This window comes from Lonchura striata, chromosome 5, assembly GCF_046129695.1.
Source record: "Lonchura striata isolate bLonStr1 chromosome 5, bLonStr1.mat, whole genome shotgun sequence".
NCBI lineage: Eukaryota > Metazoa > Chordata > Aves > Passeriformes > Estrildidae > Lonchura > Lonchura striata.
In genome coordinates this window covers 35,204,187-35,216,673 of record NC_134607.1, presented here as the reverse complement: position 1 = coordinate 35,216,673, position 12,487 = coordinate 35,204,187, and the positions used below count along the sequence as shown (strand labels likewise).

General features: G+C 34.9%; 1 long non-coding RNA gene across 2 annotated transcripts in view; it reads left to right on the top strand.

The window, feature by feature from the left end:
• The window catches only part of LOC110478548 (uncharacterized), an 82,811-nt gene that overhangs the window by 13,888 nt on the left and 56,436 nt on the right, over nucleotides 1-12,487 (top strand). Inside the window, exon 2 of one of the 2 annotated variants that reach the window (XR_002466773.2) lies at nucleotides 2,684-2,757. The exons of the other annotated variant lie outside the window; for it this stretch is intronic. This is a non-coding gene — a long non-coding RNA (uncharacterized LOC110478548). The remainder of the gene's footprint in view (nucleotides 1-2,683; nucleotides 2,758-12,487) is intronic. 2 annotated transcript variants of the gene reach the window in all.

The window sequence follows — 12,487 nt, the reverse complement described above, 5'->3', positions numbered from 1 at the left end:
TCTGAAAGTACTGATTTATGAATACATCACAGGTTCAGCATTAGAGCTCCCCCTACTCACTCCTGATATAGGAGGAGATATAGATACAGTCTTCAAAAAGGGTGAAGATGAGATAATTGCATGATTATGACCATTTAAGTAATCACTTTTTCTGATTTAACAAAGCACTGTCAGTTAATTTCGATTGTCTCACAAGTTATTAGAAGCCTTTAACAAAATGTTTGTTAGGAAAATCTATTTCTTGTAGAGTTGTCAGCCATATCTTAAAGGAAAGTAAGGCAGAAGTTACACATAGTCCTTTTTTTGCTAAGAAATGCTTTTCTATAGCAAACACTCATTAACTGTTGATATGATAATAGACTGTTAGAAGTAAGCTTAGCTAAGAGCTAGAAGTCTGTGTCCTAGCTAAAACAAATTATAAGATACTTTGTAAACACATTTTTGTGAGGATTCTTGTTGATTTATTGTTTCCTCCACAGCAGTTATTTAAATAAATGTAGCTAATTTAGATCGTTTGCTGCACTGTGTAATTTTGTTCTTTGTGTGATGGGGTTATATGTAAAAGCCTGAAGGAATCACATCCCCATTAATCTTTTTACAAGTGCAATAAATAAATAAAGAGACATGGTTTAATTTTGCTAGTTAGGAGATTTTAAAAGGCAGTGGTAGCACTCTGATTTCTTCCTTTTCTTGCTGCTCTCCATGTCCTCTTGAAGACATAGTAAGTATTCTTATTAATGAGGTAATAGTTCTTGGTAGGAAAGTATGTACATAGACTATTAAATACATCCATGAAGATGGGTATTTGAAGGCACACCTAGAAGTGTTTTTTCCTCCCCTAAATGCTTGTTATGGAATGTGTTCCCTCCCATCTACCCTGCAACATGGTAGAGTTTCCTGCTCAGAGACTTGAAAGCTGATGTCATGCTGAGTCCCCATGCTTGCACGGTACATAAGTGGAAAGAGCTTCCACAAGGCTGAGTGAGTCTTTGCCACCTCAGCTGCAGAGCTGGGTATCAACAATCCAGGCAGAATCAGAGAGAGGTCCACCCTGGGGAGAGGGGGTGAGGCAGTGCAGCATGGATGAGGCACAAGGCATGTGGCACATTGGGTGGCAGAGGGAGGAGACCACTCCTCTGTAACCTCAAACCCTGCCTTCAGAGCACCTGTTCGTTTGCATATAGGGATGTTAAACCAGAGCTGGAGGAGAGGAAGTGACTAATGTGTGCTGCATTGAAAATGCAGGCCAGACTAAGACAGCTGCACTAATTCTGAATTAACCCTTAAAATGCAAAGATTCAGTGATGGTTAATGATGTTTGCTTGCATACAAACACACATGCAAGTACAGGGGCTGACAGGCTTCTATGCCCGAACCAGAAACAGATGAGGCTGCCTTCAGCTTTGCATTTTATAAAAGTGCCAAAAATTGTTTGGATCTGACAATCAATCCACTGGAATAAACAATGTAGAAGGAGAACATTATGTCATGAAACTGGGTCATCTGTGTTAAGAGCAGTGTCATTGCCATATGTATGTAGAATACCTGATAAGTCCTCAGTAATCTCCTACTGTGTTCTATTCTTTGTTCACTCTGTCACTTCTATTCATGAGAAATTCTGGAAAAGGATATTTTCTTGGAAGTTATTTTTATAGTTAATTGCTTGTTAAATAAAATTCAGTTATGATGCTCATCTGTGTCATTTGTGATGTTTCATCATTATTTGGAAAACTGTAATCAAGAACATCTATGAGGTTTTTTGTTGCCTGTCCATTTCAAAGCCATCAAATTCACAATAAATTTTTGTAAACTTAGTTTGTTTTAAGAGCGTGACTTAATATGCTGCTACTTGGTTAGCCGTGTTCAAAAATTCTAGTGATTAAATAGATCAAAATTTGTGTGTGCTCAAAAGTAGTTTTGGTAAAATACTTTTTTAGAAAACTTTGAATAAAGGTGGCAAAGCTGATTCTTGACTTTGTTTCTCCCCTATTTGGTAAAGCTCATACCAGAGTATTGCAGTTCTGTAAAAGTATTTGAGAGCATAACAAAACCTTCTAGACTTTAATAACTATACATGACTGATCTGTCCTCTCTGGCAAGGTTAACTGTTTCTTCTAAGGAGTTAAGTGGCATATAAACTATTGTTCACACCATTTGTGCTAACAGCCTAGCATGACCTCAAATACTGTAGTGGTCATACAAGGTATCCTGTACAATACATTTATCAACAAAGGTAAAATCACCACAGGGGCAGTGCTGACTTTAAGTGTATTAGGGATCTATAAGGATAAATGCCTAACCTCACTTCACAGCAAAAAGTAATTACTGAACTATTGTTTCTATAGTGTTAATATTTTTTCATGGTTCTTTAGAAATATAAGCTATTTAGTTCTTAGGTTGACATCTGTACTGCATTATATTTTACACAATGCATTGAGACTAAAGGGTAGAGCAATCATATAACTGAGATCATTGTACTTTTACAAGAAATCATCAACAGAAATAAAGCATGGAAAAGGGAACAGATTTAATTCAGTAGTTATTGTTTAATAGTTTTAAATTATCTAATTAACAATAGCTTTAACAGAAGAATTTTGGGTTTTTATTTTAAAATTGCATGTCCCATTTACAGTGTGTATAATCTTGCATATTTATTCACACTTAATTTTTTCCCATCCATTAGCTGTTGGGTGCAGTAGACTCCCAGTTCTTGGACTCCTACCCACTTCATAAGTGAATGCCCTACCTGAAAATAAGGTAAAATCCACTCAAGTAAAGAATCACCACCTTTGTTCTTTTTAAGATAACTGAATTCAGTACAGGAAGAAAAAAAATTATCAAAATTCTTCATTTGGAAATAATATTCTGGAGGACCATTCCAGAAGCTTGCCTAGAGAAAGCCCTCATATAGGCTTTTATGATTTGCAGGATATTTGAAAGCAGCAATTATTCTTATATTCTTTAATAATCAATAATTTTCAGAACAATCACTGTCACCTGGCAGAGATTTTTACAAAGGTCATAGCCCCACATTCCTTACTTCAGGAAAATGTCCTCAAAACAGATGAAAAAATTATAATAAAAATTTTAGAAGGAAGCTAACTAATAGGAGATGGAGTCAAATTATTCTCTTTTAAGTTTGTGGGAAATCAAAGCAAATATTAATATATGAATGTGTTGCACTGGGTCCTAAGGATGGCTACAAAGATGCTCAAAGGACTGGAGTACCTCTCCTATAAAAACAGGCTGAGAGATTTGGGGTTGTTCAGCTAAGGAGAAGAGAAGGCTCCATGGAGACCTTAGAGCAGCATTCCAGCACGTAAAGGGGTCTCCAAGAGAGCTGGAGAGGGACGTTTTTACAAAGGCATTATTTTTGTAATGACAGGACAAGGGGGAGTGCTTTAAGGGGTAGATTAGATATTGGGAAGATGTTCCTCACTGTGAGGGTGGTGACACACTGGAGCAGGTTGCCCAGAGAAGCTGTGGCTGTCCCATTCCTGGCAGTGTTCAAGGCCAGGATGGGGCTCTCAGCAGCCTGATCCAGGGGAAGGTATCCCTGTCTTTGGTAGGGGATTGGAAGTAGCTGATCTTTAAGATCCCTTACAACCCAAACAATTGTATGAATAGTATTAATTCTATTAATAATGGCTAAGAAATATAGTCAAGGTTTTTGGTGATCCATTTTCCAGGACAGGTTAATACTACAGTTATTACAGTTTCAAGAAGCTCCAAACAAATAGTATTAGGATGAATGAACATTAATCCCCAAAGGGAATTTCCTGTCTCAACAGCAGTTGGTTAGGGCACTGAGAGTCATACATAGAATTTTCTGTTCTTTGCAATGTTTTATCCATGCAATGCTACTGTGGTGTTTTTTGTAATTCACCTAAGTAATCTGATCCTGCGCCTCTCTAAAAATACTTCAGGATTTCTATGGTTCATTTTTTCAAAACCAAACTTTTATTTATTGCTTTTAATTATATAACTTGTAAATTTCACAGAGTTACTCTCTTATTACTAATATGTTACATATAAATAGACATTCTGATATGTCCTTGTTTACATACAGATGTAACTATATATACAGACACACACAACTTTTATTCCAGGTACCCATTTCCCATTTTAACTGTGTAACACAGATTTTTTTCTCTCTCTCTGCACACAGAATCCCTTCTGTCTTCTCCCAGGACTTGGCATCATGTGCCAACTGTCCCCTCCTGGGAATGGATACAGTGGGAGAATATCTACTCTCCTTCAAAAAAAGAAAAAAATAAATAGTGCTGCATATTTTGTGTTGTTTTTATTCATGCCAATAAGAATATTGTGCTTTTTGCCACGTGTATATCATGGCATTGACATCTGCCCTCAGGGTGAGGTGTCCTTTTACCCCACTTAGGACTGTATCAAACATTTCAAATTATTGCCAGTTTCTCCCACATAAGTAGAAACCTTTTATACATTTCCTATCTTACATAATGACAATATGATGGCCAGATTTTTAGCCAGACTTCTGATTTTTGAGTCCACCACCACAGAGGCATAACATAGCTCATTTGGACATCAAGCATCTGGAGTGCAACAGTCATTGTTTGGTCTGCTCTTTATATCATTTTGGCCATGTGCTACTATGAGAAGGACATGAATTTAAACTCTCAGAAGGAGAGAGACCCACACTGGGTTTCTGCTTTTTTCCATTGGAAACCTGGCATTTCTTTCTTTTTGTTTTTCCCCCAATTACTTCTTCTCTTTAAAGAAAAGGGAAAAATCTGAAATATGTTCTGCATTACATAGTGAAAATAATATTGTTCAGTATTAGAATATATTTAGTTTCAGGCAGATGCTGCTTACAAGAAGAGCCCTCTTATAACATAACTTTACTCAACTATGTGCAATGATTTCTTGGCCAGTGGCCAGCAAAACTCAAACAGCAACATGCAAAGCAAAAGTAAAATCATGGTGTAAAATGAAGGTTGATATTATCCAATATCCCTCTTAATTTGAAAGAATATAGACTATAAAAATACTCATATGTGGTTGATCAAAGGCCATCTACATTATTAATTATCAAAAGACACTTCTATGACAATGAATATATTAAAAAACGAAAGGGAAAATCTTTATGAATTAAAATTTAGTCCTACTCTTGGGACTACATAATTCGGCTTTTTTTTTAGAGCATAGCACAATCTATTCTCTATTCTTGTATGAATTCAAAAGCAGTTGAAATTGGACATTCAATGGCATTGTATGATCATCACTTCAATTGCTCATATAAGGTTCTGTCTTTCTTTTGTCTGTCTTAACATTTGAGCTACACCTTGCTGCCATGCAGAAGGTTTGTTTGGTACATGTATGATAAACTCTAGAATATATTTGCTCAGCATTAGTTAGTTCCTTAGAATTTCTCATATTCAGCGTCTGCCTTGACCTTTTTATTGCCTTTTGTGCTAATTTTGCTGTTGGCTGCTGTAGAGTCAGACATCCTGGTTTTTTCTTCATAGATGCCATTCATGGCATCTTACAGAGAGGCACAATTAAAAAGCCTCGAAAGTTTCAGATACTAAACTTTCTAAATTTTCCCAATATGCTTCTGGAACCCTAACAATCATCTTCTGAAGAAAACTGACAGCACTCATTAAATAGGTGGGGAAATTATTTTAAGAATTTTTCTTTTCCAAAATAAAAAAAAAATCCACCAAATATAAGTATCTCCAAAATATTCTTTAGAAACAGATTACACAATTCTGTTTTTATCATTTATTCTCTATATAACCTTTCTTCATGTACACATTATTGTTATTGACAGCAATTCTAAAGCCCTTTAAAAAAAGAAATTAAACAGTGAATCAATAAAAAAATTAGCTATTTACTGTAGATTATTACTTTATCATTCTCATAATTATAATAATGGTAGCTGATGGAAATTCTATTTGTGTGAATCATTTTATACTTGTTATTTATTATTATTAATGTTACCATTATTATCTTCTTACCCTTCAGTTCACAAGATGTATCTTCTCAGTGAATTTTAATTTCAATATCTTGCTATTATACTGTACATAATCCTATCAAAGACTGTCCTTCATGCAACATTTTCAGTGATATATTATCACAGAGACCATTAATGAATGAGCTTCATATCTTACTAATACTGTTTTAGATACTATTTTTATTAATTTTCTAAGCTGTAATTCTTCATACAGTACCTATGTCTGTCTTCCATTAAAGTTGTGGTTTTGATTTTAGCATGAGGATTTCAAAGGGAGGCATTAACTTTGTCTTTAAAAATACATTTCATTTCATAGATTCTAAATGATGATATTATAATATCTGTGCTTTTTTCTTTCAGATGTTTTTACAAATTTATTTTCATATTTTTCCTTAGTTTTATTTTTATCAGATTACTGTTAATAATAAAATATATTTTTTACAAATTATGTTTCTTGTAGCATGCCATATGGATGGAAAAATATAACTGAAGAAATTGCTGGTTTTCCTCTGAGTTGTGAATTATTATAATGAAAGGAAGATAAATATTTATCAGTTTCTAAGCATATGTTACAAGTGATGAAAATAACATTACATATTGTAAGCTTCTATTAACTAATTTTTCAAATAAATGCCAAATTTATTTATAAGGGACTGCTATTATTATCAATTTGTTCATTTTCATGGTTTTTTCTTTGTTCTTATGGTTTGATGTTCAGATTACTGAAAGAAATGCCATTATACATCAGTATATGATATTCACCTCTTCAAATATTTTAAATATGATGACTTCAGTTCAGTGCACTGTTGAAGATGAAAAATAACTTTGGTTTAGAATATCAGTTTAAGGGCACAACATCCTTATTGGCATTTTGATTTCACTCACCTCATACTGTTGTTTAATCTTTTTTGCATATATTAAAGCATTGTGCTGGTATAGGATCAGTGGCCAATATTAGAAGGTCTTTAACACTGCAAGATGGATAGAAAATGTAAATAAGTCTTATAGACTTTCTGAAGATTATTAAATATACATGTACTTTGCAGTTTAGATGAATAGCTGAGGATGATACATCAGTACAGTAACATAACCTATGATATATTTAACAAACAGGGTGCTATTGTGCATAAACAAAACATAGACCTGTGACTATTTTGTAAATATACACATCATTAGTCATTGTACTGAACATATTATATTTGTCTATCTTTTAAGTGAACAACACTACAATAAAATTCATAGTCTATGAAGAAAAAGTAACTTGCTTGTATGGCATACTGTAGACAGTCATATAAATCTTCATTTGCATAGCAATGTGAAAATGTGAAAAATCTAGAAATAGACATTAAAAAAATTGTGTACGACTTATTTTAGCAAAGCTTTTTCCTGTGGAAAGTATATGAATACACATGAACATGAACAATTCTTTGTTACAGCAAACTCATAGTTGTGTAAGATTAATTTTTTTTTTAACATTTGACTTTTTCCAATGGCACTTCTACAGGTTTAAATGTTCCTATTGATTTTTAAGTCTGGATTTATTGTGCACATATAAGCATCACAGTGGAGCATTTTGTCTAATATCTTAGGCAAAGCAATGTGATGTACAAAAGCCAGAGGATTTACTGTAGCTAGCATATAAAAGGGAAGGTGTACAGTGATGAACCAGTTCATCATGGTGCTTAAGCACATGCCTAAATGTAGGCATGAACTGCAATGTGCTTAAAGCACATCAAGTGCTTGAATCCTGGATGAACCAAGGCTTTAATTCGGTTTATATTATTTTGGAATCCATTTTTTTATGTACTTAGTTTTCAGTATTTACCATTTGGTTAGGCATTCCTAATGGATTTCTTCTCCTCACAGCATACACAGCTCTATCCTTTGTGCTTAAGTATGACTAATTTAGCTGAGGCTTGTAATGCTGATAAGATACAGGCATTGCATCTTTATTAAGATAGTGACTTGGCAAAGCATTGAAATATGTGTTTTACTTCAGGAAACTGTAGAAAATCAACTCTATAGAAGTTAACAGGGTTAACATTCTTAAAGTTAAGCACACGCTTACATGTTTTGCTGGAGTGGGGCCAAGGGTACCAGTTCAGCAAAACATTTTAGTGCATGCTTACATCCCTTTGATGTTAATGGGATTTAAGCTTGAAGATTTACATATATGCTACAGGATCCGCTGAACAGAGATACAGGGATGATTCAAAGCCTCAGACTGAAACATTCAACGTGGAGCCATCTCCTAGTGATTTCCAGCAGATGTGGGGGAAATCCCTAGAGATGTTTGGAAACTTACCATTTTATAAATCTGTTTTTATGTGCGAATATGCACCATCAGTCTAGATCCAAAACATTTTCCCTGTGTTTCCTGACTGGAATTCAGGTTGCTATTATTATCTGTTTTTCCTCTCTGGTCATCAGGGCTATATCCTCTCCTACAACTGTGGTCAGAATAGTGGAATTGCTCTCCCTTTGGAGGTACATTCTTCCCTTGATGGACTGCAAAGGGAGCCTAAATTAAATACATGCATGTTAAGACAGCTAAATCCAGCTGATGTAAATTGTACCCTCAGTAACTAACCTTATCTCTTGAATCCAATTTGAGTGTTATAACTTCTTTATTTTTTTTCTCCAGGATACCATTAAAATTACATTTGAGACTCCACAAGGAGCTTCATAAGAAACGTTACAGAGATTAACATCTACTCTGAATATACAGTGCTCATACATTCTGAATATACAGTAGTTACAGTATCTGAAACATGTTTCTGTTGTGATCCCACAGGAACAATTACCATGGACAATATTTACTAAATATGTCATTTTTCAGCAAAGACATGTTCCTTCTCCTTTTTTTTTTTTTTTTTTTCTTAAATCTAGGAGTGTTGGTCTGAGAAAAACAGCAGCTTTCTTTCCAGTGTTTATGCAGTAAAATTATATCTGTCAGGGATGAAAATACTGTAATTATGTCTTATAATTTATTCATTGCTTTATGGACCTAAAGCCTTCCAAGGAATGTCACAAATCCACAAAAATTTTTTGAACACAGCATTTAGCAACTTGATTTCTGATGTAGTTGACAGATTCAGATAAACACGCTCAGTTAGTGTATATGTAGGTGGCATTTGTTCCTCCTTTCATGGGTGACAGTGAGCTTTTCTGAGAGTGAGAAACAGATTTAAATTGCAGCACCAGCTTCACAGTCATTATAGACTGGGTGCAGTTTTGCAACTTCAAAAGTGGGTTCTACAGTATTCTTCAGTGTGAATATTCAGAATGGCTGTGTATTTAGGAACGGAACTTGATTATTCTAATGGGTCTTTCCAGCTTGAGATGGTCTATGATTAGTATTGTTTTTGGCAATATACTTACTGCATCTAAACTCAAGGTGCTCCCAAGATCCTCCCAAACATTCATATCTCCCTTAATCTGCATTAGTTCTACTTTTTCCTGACTCTTTTTAATCATTATTTATTGCACAAACATTGTTTAGTGTGGGAATTAATGAAGGTTGGTGTTTGAACATTAAACCACTGTTGACATTCTTCCTGTCACCTCTTTAATTCATTTTGTAGGAATTTTTCTTGTTATGGTTATATGTTTTGCAATTTTCACAGTCAACTTTCTTTACTATTAAAATCTATCTTCCATGAGGAAAACATAGAAAGTAGCAAAATCCTTTCAATTATGCCAAGCCAAAAAGGACAATTGGTGTTTCATAGGTGTTTTAGCCAATAGTCAAAATTATTTTAGGAAATAGTCTGTGTTCAATATAATTTACAATCTAGACATAGAGCTTGCTGAGTCTGATCAATTTATTGAAGAAGTTACACCCCTTAGGAAAGGGTATAGTGAAGGAGTAGCTGAGGGAACACCTTAGCTTGTATTCAAACCCTGGCCTCAGCATGTGCCAAGGGGAAGGATCCAGCTGTTAATAAAACCAGGATCACAGGATAACTTGGCCCCATGAAATGGTAATAATGATACAGAGCAGAGGGTCCTCAGGCTCAAGGGCTCTGCAACTTCTGTTTTCTTGTTTGCTCCTGAACAGCAAAGGAGCAACCAAACAGCCCTTTACAGCTTGATTCTGCTCCTATTAAAGGCAACATAACCCCTGTTGCCCTAAGGAGGACTGGGTCTTTATAACCAGAACGTTTTATGTATCTGATAGAACAGTGTCCTCTGTGTCAGTTCTGTTCAATGTGTTTCGTAACTTCATCTCTTTGCCTTCACGTTTGGTGCTGCGTGAAATTCAATTGTGCCAGGTGTTTCAGCAGTGCTTTACTGATGTGGTTTTCCCCTTGAAATTAATGTCTTTATAATCACACACATTTAGAGATTAAAGAGGCATTTGATGAAGTACAATGGACTAAGTTAACTTCTGGCTTTAATGTCCTATTCTTACCTTAAGTACAAATATTTTATGTTGTCTTTCCTTATGTCAGTGATTTTTAATGTCTCCATAAAATGACTTGTTCTATGAGTTGCACACTCATATTTGTTTTCAGTTAACTCTACTTGTATATCCCTCAGGAACAGAATTACAGTCATGGAAGCTGATGCAGTGAATTTGGTGGTTTATAAGTAGGAAATACGTAGATTTTGGGGCATGTGCAGCCTTTCATGTACAAAGTTCTCATTTTAATATACCTCAGGCTACTGGCTTTACGATTTACAGTTAATTAGGATTCTGATTTGAGTTGAAAATTTCAATACCTATATGCTTTTGTACATGCATTTCAGATCATGCTGGCTGAAGCAAATAACTGTGACTGTAGTCAATAAATGAATGTATACCACAGGGACCAACCCTTCCCCCACCCTCCTCTGACAACCTGGATGAAAATCCTACTGTGTTCCCAGTTCACAACAATATCATCCTGACACCACTGTGTGATAGCAAGATTTGCCTATCTGTTAACAAAATCCCAATACCATATTCTTACTTTTTGCAAAGTCTCAGAATCCCTAATATATCCCATATTTGCTCTCACTGCATTTCATGTTCAAATTGAGGTCTTTAGATAACTGAGTTCTAATCTGCACATATCATATGCGACTTTTATTAGCATCAGTCCTCACTTCATAAATGTATGGAAGGGTAAGTAAGAGAACTTCCAAAATAATAATACTGGAAAAGAACGAAGACATAAAATTCAGGAATTTAGAGTTAGAACCAATCAGTGAGTTCTTGTATATACTGATATTTAAAATAATGCTTGTATATATCAAAAATGGGTAATTTAACGTCATTTTACTAGAGTTTTTAAAGTTATGATCTTTTAAATAGCTTTTTATTTTCTCTGTATTGAACTTCATTTGAACACCACAAGAAAGTTTCATAGAGCTTCTTCTTTCTTAGTTTTGTCATTTTTATTTGTTGAAGAGTCAATATATTGTCAGTATGTAACTAATGTAACAAAAAAAATCCCAGTTACTTTCAAACATTAATCTCAGAACTTCTCAGTAGAGTACATAATCTTAATTTTGAAGCTAGTCCTTAGGATGTCTGTGACTTAGACTGAGCTGAGACCACATAGTTTGAACTTGGTACAGCAAGAGACAGCTAAGATGTAACACCAGAACACACCCCAGAGAGCTCCCTGTGTTTCTCATATGACTGCAGAAGGAATAGAAATGGCAGAAAAGACAACATCTACTACTGGAAAAGACTACTCAAAGTGAGCATTTGTCATCTCTCAGGTCCCATTCCCCATGAAGGCGACAGAGAGAGTGGCTTCAGAGTTGAGCAAAGACAACGGAGCTTTATCTCTTTTTGTAGTACAACCATGCTGCCATGGGTAACTGCATACTTGCTTATTACTAGAACCAGGCTTAAAAAAAATCTGTAATGAGAGTCAGAATTTACAATGATACAGAATTTATACTGGAAGGGGATTATATTTTGCACAATATACAGTAAACATACACTTTTGAGTCACGACAAAACATTCTTGCTTAGGTTCTTCAGTGATAGTAGCAGCATAATTCTACATAAGAGGTGACGTAACACCTGTACATCTGCAAATGAGGTGTTCCCATAGAGGCAGGACAAAGCATATTTTGAAGAGGAAAAAATGGAAGATGAAGAAATGCAATGGGAATGCTGAAATTTAAAAAACCCAGCAAGGATATTTAGGAGCTTGCATCATTTTCAGCAGTGAAAATATGGATAAATGCAACTAATATGAAAACTTTATGCTGACATGCCTTACTGCAGAATAGGATGTCCACTTTGGTACATAAGGTAATAGAAAATCAGTGTAATTCTGTCCAGTTTATAGCAATTTATGCCTATTGAAAATTGTTTAATATCAGGATGATGAAAGTGTGTAAGTTCTCCTGCCAAGATTAGGCTCCTACTGCTCTATACTCCACATAAACCCTTATGAAGCACCCATTTATGCCCTACAAAAATACCCGCCCAAACTGTCAATTTTAAAAATATAATTACTCAATGAATAAACTACTTGTGGTTATGTGTTT